The 16,819-nt window shown below is 42.5% G+C and overlaps 1 protein-coding gene and 2 pseudogenes across 2 annotated transcripts in view; all 3 read left to right on the forward strand.

Moving 5' to 3' along the window:
- Nucleotides 1–798: 798 nt before the first annotated feature.
- Nucleotides 799–1,369, forward strand: LOC105712754 (large ribosomal subunit protein uL6-like; annotated as a pseudogene).
- A 5,013-nt stretch (nt 1,370–6,382) lies between these two features.
- PLEKHM3 (pleckstrin homology domain containing M3) overlaps nt 6,383–16,819 on the forward strand; it is a 211,094-nt gene continuing 200,657 nt past the window's right edge. Inside the window, exon 1 of one of the 2 annotated variants that reach the window (XM_012446309.3) lies at nt 6,383–6,482. The gene's annotated coding sequence lies outside the window, so the exon portion shown is untranslated. Of the gene's footprint in view, nt 6,483–6,639; nt 6,657–16,819 lie in introns of those variants that run through there. The other variant, XM_012446310.3, reaches the window with a different exon arrangement.
- On the forward strand, nt 12,709–12,802 carry LOC135273718 (U6 spliceosomal RNA; annotated as a pseudogene).

Below are 16,819 nucleotides of genomic sequence, written 5' to 3' on the forward strand. Positions count from 1 at the left end.
GGATGTCGGGGGTTCTTTGTAAAGAGACCTTAGGATACTTAGAATGCTTAGAGACAGACGCTAATGACCAACTTGTATGGAACTGTTTCAGTATTTTAACGGCAGGTATGTTCTTGTGGGTGCCTGCCAGGCAAACAGTAGGTTCATTTATACTCTCAAGGAATGACTCTATTTGTGACTTCAATATTTGACATCTCCAAGCTTTCAATTTACCTTATGAGACAAACAACAGTAATTATGCTATGTTGTTCTTAATAAATAACCTAATCATTTTTACTTGGGCTTATTTTGGGAGATGGGTGAGGTATACTTGGCTTGCAGACTTGCAAACTTGCAAAGCTATAAATAGCACTAAAAATGTTCTGATTAAGTTTAAACCACTTTTTGATGAGATTTTTGTTTATTTCTCGGAAAACAGCATTGATTTTTTTGAATCCTGGCTTGAGCATTACTTTAGTAGATGAAGGCTAAAAGGAAAATATCTAATGAAGGTATATAATAACAGCACTTCCTCACATGGCATTTGTTTTTAACATTTATTGAGATTATTTACTAGGTACCATAATACTTGTTGAGGAAAATGCAAAGATAAATAAGATAGGAGTGCCTGCCCTGCAGGGAATTCTGAAGGGGGATATGATGGGGGAACCTTTGTATTTGTCTATGAGCCTCAATAGAGCTGGGAAAAAAACAATTAATTAAAAATGGAGAACATAAGGTTGGAAAAGAAGAGTTTCTAGGAGTGGTTAAAGAAGAAAAAAGTCTTTTTTTGTTGTTGTTGCCACATCTATTGCAAGAATGAAGACCATTCTCAGGAACCAGACTGTTGACATTCCAGAAAATGTTGACATCGCTCTGGAGGGTCGCACAGTTATTGTGAGCGGCCCCAGAGGAACCCTGCGGAGGGACTTCAGTCACGTCAACGTAGAACTCAGCCTTCTTGGGAATAAAAAAAAGAGGCTTCGGGTTGACAAATGGTGGGGTAACAGAAAAGAACTGGCTACTGTTCAGACTATTTATAGTCACACACAGAACATGATCAAGGACATTATACTGGGCTTCTGTTACAAGATGAGGTCTGTGTCTGCTCACTTCTCCATCAATGTCGTTATCCAGGAGAATGGGGATCTGATTGAAATCTGAAATTTCTTGGGTGAAAAATACATCCCCAGGGTTCAGTGGAGGCCAGGTGTGGCTTGTTGTATCTCAAGTCCAGAAAGATGAATTAATCCTTGAAGGAAGCGACATTGAGCTTGTTTCAAATTCAGCTGCTTTGATTCAGCAAACAGTTAAAAACAAGGATATCAGAAAATTTCTGGATGGTACCTAGGTCTCTGAAAAAGATACAGTTCGGCAGGCTGATGAATAAGATCTAAGAGTTGTCCAGCTACAGAAACAAGATGCTGGAAGACTCCTAAGACCAGTTTGTGATATTTAAATGATGCAATAAAAGACCTATTGATTTCAGGGGAAAAAAATAGGTGTCTGGAATAAAGAAAAGGGTATGTGGGAAATAAGTCTGGAAAGGTGGAGTGTCAGTTGTAAACGACAGAAACCAACACAGTCTCCCTTGAGATAATAGGGACTTAATTGATAATAGAACCTTGAGGCCTGGGAGGTGAGGTTAGCTCCAGACCTGAGGAGATCCTGGGACTCAAGCAAGATCATTAGCTCTTACTTTCCCAGCACACCTTCCCACTCCCCTCACACAAAATCTTCATCCATCCCTTGGTGTTACTGTCCTCTCCCCTGTCACCTTTCTTCCCTTCTTCTGCAGACAGGCATTCTCACATGGTGGGAAAGATGGCCATCAGAGGCCTCCAGTTCACATCCTCGCAGTCCTGTAACCCAATAGGCAAGGCTCCTTCCACAGCTTCAGAAAGAAAAACTCCAGGGAAGGACTCTGATTGGCTGGGTCACATGCCCACCCTGGCTCAACTGCTGTAGCTAAGAGACTGGGGTACCGTGAATAGTAGAATTGGCCTAGCATTGATCACATACTTACCCTGCGTCTTCCAGGTAGGGGAAGTTCTCAAAGGAAGTAGGAATGCTGAGTACAGAAAAACATAGATGTCCTCACGTGTAGGAGGAAGCCAGTCATATAGAGAGCCTCAAGGTTGTTAAAATTCATCCTCTGAAGGAAGAGACCCCCACAAACAGGCTTTGTGTGAGCAACATGGCTGTTTATTCACCTGGGTGTGGGCAGGCTGAGGGCAAAAAGGGCATCAACAAAGGGTGGTGGGATAGGAGTTGGAAAGCTCAAGCTATGAAGTCTGAACTCCTTCTGGCAATATGAGGTCGTTAAAAATATTGAAATAAGAAGGTGGCTGTAGATTAACAATTGGACTAGATCATCTTCTAGGTTTCGTTTCATTCCTTTTTTTTTTTTTTTTGACAAGATCTCACTCCATTGCTCAGGCTGGAGTGCAGTGGTGTGATCATAGCTCACTGCAGTGTCCAGCTCCTGGGCTCAAGTGATCCTCCTGCATCAGCCTCCTGAGTAGCTGGAGTCACAGACTTATACCACCACACCTGGCTAATTTTTTTATTTTTTGTAGAGATGGAGTCTCACTATGTTGCTCTGACTGGTCTCTAATTCTTGGGCTCAAGTGATCTTCCTGCCTTGGTCCCCCAAAGTTTTGGGGTTACAGATGTGAGCCACTGTACCCAGCAAACCTTAATTACTGAGCTACAGCATGTAATCACTGAGGCTCCACTCTGTGTTAAAAATCATTCTGGGAGTTGGTGGAGGTGCAGGTAAAAAATAAAAATAAAAAAATAAAAACATTCTGATTATTGAAAGAGAGGCCTTCCTGAATGTTAGTGTGTAAGGAAGTAAAAAAGATGGTTGCCCTAATGTAAACTATGAACTTTGGGTGGTAATATGTGTCAGTGAAGATTCATTGATTGTAATAAGTGTACCACTGTGGTGCAGGGTTGATAGTGGGAGAGGTTGTGTGTTTGGGGAGCAGGGGATACCCGGGAACCCTATACTTTCTGCTCAATTTGCTGTGAGCCCAAAATTTCTCTAAAAAATAGTCTATTAAAAGCCAAACGAAGATAGTGGGGCTGCTGTTAGCAGATAACCTTTCAAATGAAGATATAAACTTAAATATTTTACATTTAGAAAGGCAAAATGTCCCCAGCTGACATACAGAGGCCCATGAGCCAGTGGCTTCCCAGCTAAGATTATTCTCAGCCCTAAATCTTTCATCCTTTTTCTGGGATCATACCCTTAATTCTGGTGCTGAGGATCTGTATTAGTGAGAATGAATAAATTCAGTCATTCTGCAAATGCAGCTTTTTTTTTTTTTAAGATGGAGTCTCATTCTGTCTCCCAGGCTAGAGTGCAGTGGCATGATCTCAGCTCAATGCAGCTTCCACCTCCCAAATTCAAGTGATTCTCTGCCTTAGCCTCCCAAGTAGCTGGGATTACAGGCATGTGCCACGACACCCAGCTAAGTTTTGTATTTTTAGTAGAGACAGAGTTTTGTCATGTTAGCCAGGCTGGTCTCGAACTCCTGACCTCAAGTGATCCGCCTACCTCAGCTTTCCAAAGTTCTGGAATTACAGGCATGAGCCACTGTGCCCGGTCTTTTTTTTTTTTTTTTTTTTTAATTAGAGTGAAAGTTTATTAAAAAGCTTTAGAGTAGTAATGAAGGGAAGGAAAAAAAGAAAAGAACACTTGGAAGAAGATCAAGCAGGTGACAGGAGAGACAAGGCACCTGTTACCCGCTTCTTAAAGAGCAAGGAGAAATTAGCCAGGCTAAGTAAGGGGATGGCCAGGAGTGAGAAATCTCATCAGAAGGAACAAAGATCAGATGTACCAAGTCCCAAGGCAAAAGTGAATACTGCAAGTTTAGGTAATTTAAAATATATATATACCTCTGGCCAGGTGAGGTGGCTCACACCTGTAATCCCAGCACTTTAGAAAGCAAGTAAGGCAGCCGGGCGTGGTGGCTCAAGCCTGTAATCCCAGCACTTTGGGAGGCCAAGGAGGGTGGATCACGAAGTCGAGAGATCGAGACCATCTTGGTCAACATTGTGAAACCCTGTCTCTACTAATACAAAAAAATTAGCTGGGCATGGTGGCGCATGCCTGTAATCCCAGCTACCCAGGAGGCTGAGGCAGGAGAATTGCCTGAACCCAGGAGGCGGAGGTTGCGGTGAGCCGAGATCGCGCCATTGCACTCCAGCCTGGGTAACGAGAGCTAAACTCCGTCTCAAAAAAAAAAATAAAGAAAGAAAGCAAGTAAGGAAGATTACCTGAAGCCAAGAGTTCAGGATCAGCCTGGGCAAGACAGGGAGACCTTGCCTTTCCAAAAAAAAAAAAAAATTAAAGAAATTAGCCACATGTGGTGATGCGTGCCTGTAGTCCTAGCTACTAAGGAGGCTGAATTGGGAGGATCCCTTGAACCCAGGAGTTCAGGGCTGCAGTGAGCTGTGATTACACCACTGCACTCTGGCCTGGGCAACAGAGTGAGATCCTGTCGCTAGCAAAAAAGAAAAAAAAGTACCTGAAATTGCAGGGTTTAAAGAAAGCCTATTTAAACTTTGAACAACAACCAAATAACTTTTTTTTTAACTCAATGGTTAAAGATTTGCTTATTAATCTTCTGGGGAATGTGAAGAGGAATCAGGTTTTTAGATTTCTATAATGTTTCATCCCTCAGCCCTCTGACCTGTTTTTTTGTTTGTTTTTGCATTCCTTTATTCATTTATTCAGATATATATACATTGGGCCTGTGCTAGGTGCCTACTAGATTGTGGTGAATGAAACTGAAATAGTGCCTGCCCTCAGGGAGTTTATAGGTGAGATGGGTGAGAGTGGGAAAACCAATAAAACAGATAAATAAGTGTGTACTTATAAAGTGAGAAAATGGCTAAGAAGTGTGCTAATGATGGAAAATACGTGGGAAACTGCAAGGAAGGTCTGTCTGTCCAATCAGACCAGCATATCCCTGCCAAGCAGCCACAGTCACTGTGGGTGGGTGTGGGTGGTCTTATTAAGTAGTCCTGCCCGCGTGCACACACACGCACGCACGCACACTCTCTATTTTGCTGGAAATCTGCAAGTGGGGGTGAAGACCTCATCTCAAAACCACCCCTTTCAACCTGCACAGGAAAGGACAGTGAAAACAGATTTTCACCAGAGCCCCAAAACTGGAAATGGGAAGTGTTAACACGCGCATTAATACTTCTCATTTCCAGTTTTGGGGCTCTGGTGAGAGAAGAGACCTCCCAAACAGGCTTTGTCTGAGCAACATGGCTGTTTATTCACCCTGGTGTGGGTGGGCTGAGGCCGAAAAGGGCATCAGCCAAGGGCAGTGGGATAGGAGTTGGTTTTATAGGTTGCGGTAGGCAGTGGAAAGTTACAGAAGTTACGGTTTAGGGTGGATTTTTGCAAGCTGGGAGGGGGTCGTAGGTTTGCCAGCTGGGAGGGGGTCCTGGGGTGTGGAGTCACAAGGTTGACCAAGGTCGGTTACAAAGTCCAATGGCCTTATCAATTGGGGCAGGACAATAGAGAATGTCTTAAAATTCAGTAGAGGGGTTGATCACTTTTTCCTCTTTTCATGGTCTTCCAGTTAAGATTTTCAAGGAACTCATCTGGAGTGTCCGTGCAGGTCACAGAGGTAAACATGGCGTCCATGGGGCCATCAGTCAGCCTAAAAGACCTTACAAGAAGCAATCTCCAGGTTCTAATAGTCCCATTTTTTTTTCTTTTTTGAGATGGAGTCTTGCTTTCGTTGCCCAGGTGGGTTCAAGCGATTCTCCTGCCTCAGCCTCCCCCTAGCTGGGACTACAGACGGGCGCCACAACGCCCAGCTAATTTTTTTTTTTTTGTATTTTTGGTTGAGACGGGGTTTCACCACGCTGGCCAGGCTAGTCTCCATCTGACCTCGTGATCTGCCCACCTCGGCCTTCCAAAATGCTGGGATTACAGGCGTGAGCCACGGCGCCTAGCCAATAGTGCCACTTTTGGAAAGAACTTATTTATTTGAGTAATTAATTCTCTTAGACAAAGGAGCTGCTAAAAACCAGCCCGACCCTGACATATTCTAAGTGACATTTTCCAATCGCAAACATCCATTTTGGAGTTGGGTGGAGCAGTGAGGAGACTCCGCGGCACACGCCATTGCTTTCACAATGTGTATGATAGGAACTGTATATGAGAAAGCAAAGAAATAAGGAGGACTGGCGGGTGCTGTCAGGCCCGGCCTGGTTGCCGGGTCTCCCTCCGGCAGGAAAGACGCATCCTTGCAGCCTGGAACTTTGTGTGTCCGGTTCTGGCTGCCCGGGCCGCCGGGGAAGCATTTCAGAGTGGGACCGCGAGAAGCCGCTTGTAAACAGAGCCGGGCCGGGATGGTCAGCGTCCGGGCGGGCTGTCACCGTGAGGCGGGCGGCGGGCTGCAGGAGCCAAGCCCACGCCAGGAGCGGACTGCAGGCCCCGCAGGTGAAGGGAGAGTGCAGCCGGTGCCCGGGTGAGCATCCTCTGCTTCTGTGCTGCCTGGCCGGCCAGTTTGGGGGATGGGGTGGGGACGATAGCATTGTAAATACCCGAGCAGCTCCCAGGGGTAGCGGTGATTTTGCTGTTTCTTCTGTGCTCAGGTTTTTATTTCGTGCTGGTGATTGTACCACATTGCGATGGCTAATGGGTGAGGGGCGATTACATGATGCATTGTCTGCTTATTTTTGTGGATCAGGTATATTATAGGAAGAGAAAGTAGTTGAAATAGTAGGTGATCTTGCTGAGTGCGTTATTAGTACCCCTGCCATCCCCGCCTGGGGGTTATAAAACCAAACCCCAGCAGAGCTTTTAATGTACATCAAGCTGGTGCTTCCAAAAAACGATTGTTCTTTCTGTCGACTCTGTCCGTTTTTAATGTATAGTAAATGACACCATATGACTGATGACAAGCATGATTTGGTTTTATAGGAAAGAAGCTAAAAAATCAAGTTAAAGAAACCTCACATTCATCCCTTAAAAATAAATTACTTCTGAGATATACATTAGGATGACGAATTACGACTGGTCTAGATGTATACCTTGCAAAGCAAGACAAATTTGAATTTACCAGGTTAAACTGAGATTGAGCCATGCTGTTGTAAACTTATTTAGAAGTTTATTTCTTGCTTCTTTCTTCCTCCTTGGAAGGGACCAGAGAGAAACAGCTGTATTTTTTCTTTATATTTTAATTTAAGTAATCGTAGTGAATTGTGATTTGTATTTATAAATTATTTTATTATAAAATACTACATGTAAATTATAATTGGCATACTTAAAATACAAGCCAGTTTTTGTTTGACTGACTTCAAGAAAATGCCTTAACAAAAGCTGGGCTATACATATAGTCTCTAAAAAGGTCAATAGACATTTGTAACCTTAGTCATATAGTCTTTTAGACAGGAGATGAATATTAAGTTAAATCGTACCTACAATATATAGCTATACATAGAAGAAATGATATTAATGCCTGATGAGTTTTCCTTTTTTCTCTTTTTTTTTTTTAGACAGAGTTTTCGCTCTTGTTGTCCAGGCTGGAGTGCAATGGCGCGATCTTGGCTCACTGCAACCTCTGCCTCCTGGGTTCAAACAGTTCTCCTGCCTCAGCCTCCCCAGCATCTGGGATTACAGGCACCCACCACCACACCCAGCTAATTTTTTGTATTTTTTTATAGAGATAGGGTTTCACCATGTTGGCCAGGCTGGTCCTGAACTCCTGACCTCAGGTGATCCGCCTGCCTCGGCCTCCCAAAGTGCTGGGATTACAGGTGTGAGCCACTGCGTCTGTCCGAGTTTTTCTTTACAATGTATATTTTTACAGTATACTGGGTTACAGCAAAAACTATAAAGCCCGGCTGGTTCAGACTGAATTCCTGCTTGGTCACTTCCTAGTTGTGTAATCTTGGACAGTTTACTTAGCCTTTCTGTGTCGTAATCTGTAGACGGGGAATAATAACAGTATTGACCTCATTAGGGTTTTTATTATTGTTATTGTTATTTTATTTTATTTTGAGACAGGGTCTTGCTCTGTCACTCAGGCTGGAGTGCAGTGGCGTGATCATGGCTCACTGCAGTCTCGACTTCCCGAGCTCAAGAGATCCTCCCACTTCAGCCTCCCATGTGGCTGAGACCATAGGCACATGCCACCACACCTGGCTAATTTTTGTATTTTTGGCAGAGACGGGGTTTTGCCATGTTGCCCAGGCTGGTCTTGAACTCCTGAGCTCAAGGCTTAGAACAGTACCTGGCATATAGTAATTGCTATATACATGTTTGTTAACGAATATATAAAATAAAAATATGCCAGTGTTGAAAGTGGAATGGTGATTACCAGGGCCTAGAGGGAGGGAGGCAATGGGGATTTGTTGTTTAATACGGCGGTCCCCAACCTTTTTGGCACCAGGGACCGGAAGACTGTTTTTCCACAGAGGGGGTAGTGTGGGGTGGAGGAGTAGAGGGGAATAGTTTCAGGATGAAACTGTTCTACCTCAGATCATCAGGCATTAATTAGATTCTCATAAGGGGCGTGCAACCTAGACCCCTTGCATGCACAGTTCACAATAAGGTTCGTGCTCCTGTGAAAATCGAATGCTGCTGATGATCTGACAGGAAGTGGAGCTCAGGGGGTAATGCTTGGGTAGTCCACCGCTCACCTGTTGTGTGGCCCAGTTCCTAACAGGCCATGGTCCAGTACCCATCTGCAGGTATGGGGGTTGGGACCCCTGGTTTAATGGGTATAGAACTGCAGTTCTGCAAGATGAAAAGAGTTCTGGAGACTGACTGCACAACAGTATGAATGTACTTAACAATGCTGAACTGTACACTCAAGAATGGTTACAGTGGGGCTGGATATGAAGGCTCAGGCCTCTAATTCCAGTGCTTTGGGAGGCTGTGGTGGGGTCACTGCTTGAACCCAAGCGTTAGCGGTTAAGGGAGTTATGATTATGTCTCTGCATACCAGTCTGGGCAACCTAGCAAGACCATGTCTTTAAAAAAAAAAGGTTAATATGGTAAATTTTATATTATATGTATTTTACCACAATTAAAAAATTTTAAATACCAGTGTGAGCAAAGTTATGTCTTCAAACTTTTATTAGCACGCTGCAGCCCCATTCATAGTTAGTTGCCTTTGCCATTATGGAAATGCAGCTTCTGGCAGTCATTAGTAAGATTCACTTTTTTAGTAGATTCATGTAATTGAGATTTAACTATAGAGAACACAAACAAATGATAAGAACAACACTTAAGACTATGTGAGGCAGAAATCTAAAAATGCCTCTCTACTAAAATTGCTCTCTGTAATCTGTGAAACCTGTGCATATAATATCACTTTCCTGATTATGTTACATGGCACAGTTGAATTTAAAATGGCGAGATTTTCTGGGTGGGTCTAATCTAAATAAAAGTAGAGAACTTTCTCTGGGAAATTGGAGAGACGTAAAGCAGGAGAAGGACTCAGCATGCTGTTGCTGCACTGAAGGTGGAAGGGAACTGTTGAGGAGGAATTTGGGCAGCCTTGAGGAGTGGTGGAGGTCTAGAGTTGCTGAGGGTGGCCCCAGCTAACAACCAACATAGAAAGAAATAGGGACCTCTGACATAAGCCACAAGGAACTAGAGTCTGTCAACAATCCCAATAAGCTTATAACTGGATTCTTTACCTGAGTTTCTATTAACAGATAAGAGCTCAGCCTGGCCACCACCTTGGTTTCAGCCTTGTGTGAGAGATTCTGAGTAGAGAACCCAGCCAAGCCCATCCAGACTTCTGACCTTCAGAACCGAGAAAATAAATAGGTGTTGTTTTAAGTTACTAAGTTTGTAGAAATGTGTTATGCAGTCATAGAAAACTAATACGGAAACAAAAATTGAAACAATAGCAAAGTATCATTTTTCCCAAATCTCAAATTAACATAAATTTTAAAAATCCTCCACACCAGTTAGTGTGCAGTGCAGCAGACACTTGCAAACTCTAGGAGGGATGCACAATTGCTGTCACCTTTCTGAACAGCTCATTGGGTGAATGTAGGAAAAGTCTCAATGATGCTCCTACCATTTGACCCAGTAATTCCATTTCTAGGGTCCATCCAAAGGAATTTATCAGAAATATTTTTAAAGTTAATGTTCAGAGATGCTCAATATGACTTTATTTAGAAAAAAAATGTGTAATAACCTAAATGCCCCAAAACGGGACCTAATTATGGTGTTGTCAAAAGATACAGTGTTATATAGACACTAAAAAGGATGTTTTAATGAAGAAGTTTAACAGTGTGGAAAGGTGTTACCAATGATTGCTAGGAGGGGAGAAATGTGACAGAAAACTGTATCTATAATAAGCTCTGAACTATGTTTAAAAAAAACAAATCTGGCTAGGCACGGTGGCTCATGCCTGTAATCCTAGCACTTTGGGAGGCCAGGGCAGGTGAATCATGAAGTCAGGAGTTCGAGACTAGCCTGGCCAACATGGTGAAACCCCATCTCTACTAAAAATAAAAATTAGCTGGGTGTGGTGGCGGGCACCTATAATCTCACCTACTCAGGAGGCTGAGGCAGGAGAATCACTTGAACCCGAGAGGCGGAGGTGGCAGTGAGCCGAGATCATGCCACTGCACTCCAGCCTGGCGACAGAGCAAGGCTCTGTCTCAAAAAACAAAACAAAACAAAAACTGAATCTACATAAGGAAAGGGCTGAAAGGGCCACAATGGGGCAGTGCTTTTTTCCAGTGGAGGGTGAATAGGCACTTTTTATTTTGCCTTTTATTCTCTTCCATATTTTTGAAATGGCAAGCAATGAACATGTAGTACTTACTTATAATCACAAAAGTCAATAAACATTATTTTAAAAGCTGTTAAGTCTCTACATTGTGGGGAATACAATGGCTATAAAACATAGTACAGTCAAATACTGGAGATAATAAAATCCATTAATAAGTATGTGGCAGAAAGTGATTTTTTAAAGAAAATAAGGTATAGAAAACAAATTATTATTGGAAAGATTGAAAATAAAGTTGGAAACTATTTCATAGTAGGGCAGTAAGTGAAAGCTTCATGGTAGAAGGATCGCTGAATTTCATATAGAAGTCATAGAAAAAGAAGGCACATGTATTATTTTCTCATAGATTAATGGACTTAGGTTTGGGCTATGGACCCAGGTTAATTATGCTAGTGGGAAACAACTGTGAAGAATATGTAACCATTTGCAAAAAAAAAAAAAAAAAAAATGTTGCCTGATTAGGAAAACCAAGCTGGACCTAGCCCAATAACACCTGCATTAAAAAAATCCAAAGCTAATGTTTACTGAATATTTATGAGATACTTGACATACTCTGTTACAGTTTAGTCTTGTATATAGCCTTTGCTTAAGACTTGAAGTCATTCATTTACATATTTAAGAAGTAGGCAGATAGACAGGTACTAATTTAATGAGTAGTTTCAAAAGACCTGACTTTAATGGGAACTTGGAGAAGGTTAGATTGTTTGGGCAGATTTTTTGAGGATTCTTTAGATAGTTTCCAGGAGCACCAAGCTACTACTGCTGTTACTTTTATTTTCCCATTGTCCCCCTCTCCTATTTCACGTCATCCTGTCCTCCAACACCCTTAGAAAAGTACCAAGTGTCTGTGGCCCCATTGGTCGCTGGCCAAATGCTGATTTGCTTCAGCAAGTATTAACCCCTTAAAAGAAAAGATATGGCGGGATATCCAGCAAGGAGTTGTTTTTTTCTTCTTGCTTTCTTCTTTTAGATTACATTTGGTATTTGGTTCATAAGGAACTGAACTACGTCATAGCTTGGAGTTTCTGATGCAGGCCAATTAATTCAGAGAACTCAGTGCTGAGTGAGAGTGTGAGAAAAATGACCACCAGCAATAAATTCCATGCATTATGTTTGCTCTGTTTCATTGGCTACTATGGATCATATTAGACATTGAAAAACATGTCTAATTTACCCTCTGACAAAGTAAAAGTTTTATTTGTTCTGTAAGTGTAATTAATCTTGATGACAGTATGAGTTACGAGCAAAAACCAAAGTCAAAATATGGAGGCCATTGCATTGAGATGTCAGGCATGCTGTTTTCATTAACATTTTGTTTTTCATACACTTGTTAATTGTTGAGTTATGTGGTTCAAATAGAATCCCCCAATTATATGCCACATTTATGAGCATGGTAGGGATTTGTTTACCCAGTTCTCGTGACTCATGTAACCAGTTTATAATTCAGTACAAACTAAAGATGTCCTGTCTGTCATTATCCAGTGTACCTGTGAACGCTTATCTAACTGTTCACAGTTAGATAAATATCCACTTTGTTAAATATCCACTTCACCTTGTGTTCTGTAGATGTGATTATATAAATGTTGATTTTTCAGTCACAGAACAAGAAACATGTATTATAGGTTAGAAACATCAGAAATATAACTAGCAGATCTTTTGCTCCAGGAAATTAGCTGAATGATCTCCTTCTATATGTTCTTGATCCACTTTTACCAGTGCTATAACTTTTCCAGAACAACTTCTCTTCCACCTTCAGAGATTCATTGATTTGTTGATTCAGCAGTAAAGAATGGAGCACTTGTTTTGTGCCATGGCATAGTACTTGGAGCTAGGAATGCAACTTTGAACAAGACAGGCACAGTCCATGCCTTCGTGAAGCTTACAGTCTAGTGGGGGAGACAGACAGAAAACAGGCCATTTGAAAATAACTTGCGGCTTGCTTCAGCAGCACGTACACTAAAACGGAAATGACACAGAGAGTAGCATGGCTTCTGTACAGGGATGACATGCAAATTTGTGAAGAGATCTTTCAGGTAATGTTAAGATATGTATGGTTTATACAAATGGCAAAAAATTATAAAGTAAAAACAACAGTTTGAGATATAATAATGGAGGAAATCTGGGTGCTATGGGAGCATATCAGAGGCCATTCAGGGCCAGGTGTGGTGGCTCACGCCTGTAATCCCAGCACTTTGGGAGGCCAAGGTAGGCGGATCATAGAGAGATCAAGACCATCCTGGCCAACATGGTGAAACCCTGTCTCTACTACAAATCCAAATATTAGCTGGGCATGGTGGCACATGCCTGTAGTCCCCGCTACTTGGGAGGCTAAGGCAGGATAATCGCTTGAACCCAGGAGGCAGAGTTTGCAGTAAGCCAAGATCGCACCATTGCACTCCAGCCTGGGCGACAGAGTGAGACTTTGTCTCAAAAAAAACCAAAAAACACAAAAAAGAGGCCATTCAAAGTGGACCTGGAGGTCAGGAGAGAAGTTATTCCTCATCAAGGACTGGACAGCTGAATTAGAATTAGCCAGGTTGTGTGTTGTGGGGTGGGGGAGGTAAGGAGGGGACAGTGGTGATAAAGATGAGGGTGATGGTGGTGGAAAATAGAATTCCAGGCAGAGGAAACAGGATGGGTGAGAAAGCATGTGGAAATTCCAGGTTTGGTTTCATTTTCAGACGGGGTCTTCTTCTATTGCCCAGGCTGGAGTGCAGTGGCATGATCATAGCTCACTGCAGCCTTAAACTGCTGAGCCCAAGCTATCCTCCTACCTCAGCCTTCTGAATAGCTGGGACTGTAGGCTCAGGCCCCCATACCTGGTTAACTTTTAAAAATTTTTTGTAGAGATGGGGTCTCACTATGTTGTTCAGGGTTGTCTTGAACCCCTAGCCTCAATAAATCCTCCCACCTTGGCCTCCCAAGTGCTAAGATTACAGGTGTGAGCACACCTGTAAAAAAAAATCCTTTTTTTTTGAGATGGTGTGGAAACCCACAGCCCAAAGTGCTGGGATTACAGGCATGAGCCACTGTGCCTGGCCTCTATAAATTCTTCATATGTAGATACAGAGTGGGGTTGAGGTGGGAGTGGGTGTGGGTTAAGGGTAGGGATGGAGAGAGAGATTCAAGAGATAAGGCCAAGAAGGTAAGTGGCCATGAACTCTTTCAGGTAATGTTAAGATGTGTGTAGTTTATCCAAGTGGCAATAGGGTTTTAATTTCAGAAAGAACATTTTGGTTTCAGTGTGGTGAATGGATTAGAGGAGGGCAAGACTGAAGGGAAGAAAATTGGATGGTGGTGATTGAATGAAGGCAGTGGAAACAGAGAAATGAGTAGATGTGGCTGATGTTGTAGATGAGAATTCATATGACTTGCTGGTTGGAGTGAGGGAGCCAGAAGGATTAAGAATGATGTTTGTCTTTTGGGGACAGAGGATATGTCCTTATTCTATGGTGGATACTGGGAGGAGGGGCAGGTTTGAGATAGATGAAGCATTCACTGTTGCATATGCAGGTCTAGAGCTTGAGAGTAATATGTTTCTTGTTTGCCAGTTGGATTGCAGCTGAAGCCACAGGATGGAGAAGATAACTCAGGGGGAGAGCAGAAGAGAACGAAATAAGAGGGTTGTGGGCAAAATGGGAACACCCACGTTTATGATATGGGCATAGGAAGGGGAGCCCATAGAGGGTAGTGGGAGGAGCATCCAGAGTTGAAGGAGAAATACCAGGCGAGATTGCATCTGTGAATTCATGAGAGCAGTGCAAGGAGTGGGTGATCAGTAGGTCAAATACTGCTGTGTGGTTAGGTCAGATACTAAGTGAAAAGTCTTTAGGGTTTAGCAAAAAGAGAATCATTGGTGACCTTTTCCTGTGAAGTTTCAGCTGGGGCAGAATCAGACTGCTTCTTGAAGGGAGAATGAATGGGCAATAAGAAATGGAGTCAGAAAGTATAAAGAACAAGTTTCTTCAAGAAACTTACAAGAAAAAAGAGAGGAAGGGGAAAGTATCCTAGCTGTAGGAAAACTTGGGTGGCAAAGGTGGGTTTTATTCATTTTTTCTTTTGGAGAAGTGATATTTCTTTTGAATTTTTATGCAACACTTGTGCCACTCAATCCCCCCTTTCCAAGACCACCAGAGAAGCTGATGCACAGCAACTCCTACTGCCTTTAAAATGCAGGACAACCCTGGAGTAGATTAAAACCTATTTCAAAGCTTCCTAAACTGATTGCTGTCACCACTCTCTCCACCAGTTCGTTGGTTTATAATGGTGATCAAAGAGAATGTGGTGACCTTTTCCTTGGTATCAGACATCAATAGGCATCATGTACACTGCTTTGGAGTTCATGAAACACTACATTATGTTATTTGATTTGCACTCCAAAAAAGGTGAGACAGGTATCCTTATTTGCCCTACATCACAGACAAAGTACAGTTGGCCCTCTGAATCTGTGAGTTCCACATCCATAAATTCAACCAACCATGGATCCAAAATATTAGGGAAAAAAAAATTCCACAAAGTTCCAAAAGGCAAAACTTGAGTTTGCTAAATGCTGAGTACTACATCGACTCCACCAGATGAGAGGATGTGTAGGCACTGTAATAGATATTGTAAGTAACCTAGAGATGACTTATGGGAGGATGTGCATAGGTTATATGCGAATATTACACAATTTTATATAAGGGCCTTGAGCATCTACAGATTTTAGTGTCTGAGGGGATCCTGGAACCAGTACCCCATGGATACAGAGTAACCGAAATTCAGATTCAAGTCGCTTGTCCAGAATTGCACTTCTGGTAATGATATATAGAAAGTTAAGACCCAGATCGGCTAATTCCAAATATTGTGGTTCAAAAGTGGTTGCCACAGACTGAAAGGTTAGCTAAGGTCTCTGTATTTTCATGGTACCATGGCAGTATGAAACCTGGGCATAACTTTTTTTTTTTTTGAGACAGGGTCTCACTCTGCCACCCAGGTTGGAGTACAGTGGCATAATCTCGGCTCACTGCAACCTCTGCCTCCCAGGCTCCAGCAGTCCTCCCACCTCAGCCTCCTGATTAGTTGGGACCAGAAGCATACACCACCATGGCTGGCTAGTTTTTTGTATTTTTGGTAGAGACAGGGTGTCACCCTGTTCCCCAGGCTGATCTAAAACTCCTGAGTTTAGGAGATCCACCCCCCTTGGCCTCCCGAAGTGCTGGGATTGTAAGCATGAACCACCACACCCAGCCGGCATATCATCTTTTAGTAGATTTTAGAAACAAGACTGAAAGTTGTAGGTCAATTTTGTTATTTTGTTTGAACCCCATATACATTGATATTTGCCTGTCCCCCTAAAAAAGTCAAGTTAGTTTTAGAAAGAGGCAATTTATTTTATTTATTTTTTTTGAGATGGAGACTCTCTCTGTCACCAGGCTGGAGTGCAATGGCACAATCTTGGCTCACTGCAACCTCTGCCTCCTGGGTTCAAGTGATTCTCCTGCCTCAGCCTCCTGAGTAGCTGGAATTATAGGCATCCACCACCACAGCCAGCTAATTTTTGTATTTTTAGTGGAGATGGGATTTCACCATGTTGGCCAGTCTAGTCTTGAACTCCTGACCTCAGGTGATCCACCTGCCTTGGCCTCCCAAAGTGCTGGGATTGCAGGCATGAGCCACTGCGCCTGGCTGGCAATTTATTTAAATATGCCTTAATCATTAAAATATGTTTGAATTATTGATTGTAACATCCAATTTGAAATATTTCTTTTAAGTCTTTTGACAGAAACATTTGTTTGCAGGTTGTTTTAAGCAAACATTTTTACAAGTGTTTCTATTTATTGGCTAAATGAAAAATGATGTCGCAGGGAAACATTAGTAAAAGGTTTGGGCAATTAGGACTATGTAAACATTTGCAGAAGCACTTGTTTCGCCTAAATGAAGTCACAGTTATTATACCCTTGCAAACATTCCAAGTAATGTGTCCAAGGTCACTAAGAGAATTGGGGTTAGCTATTTAGTTAGAGAACAACTTTTTACTGTGTTTATTCAGGAACCTGTCTTCTACCATT

The sequence above is a fragment of the Aotus nancymaae genome, unplaced genomic scaffold, assembly GCF_030222135.1.
Source record: "Aotus nancymaae isolate 86718 unplaced genomic scaffold, 86718_ANA_hifiasm-v0.15.2.pri h1tg000008l, whole genome shotgun sequence".
NCBI classification, from domain to species: Eukaryota; Metazoa; Chordata; class Mammalia; order Primates; family Aotidae; genus Aotus; species Aotus nancymaae.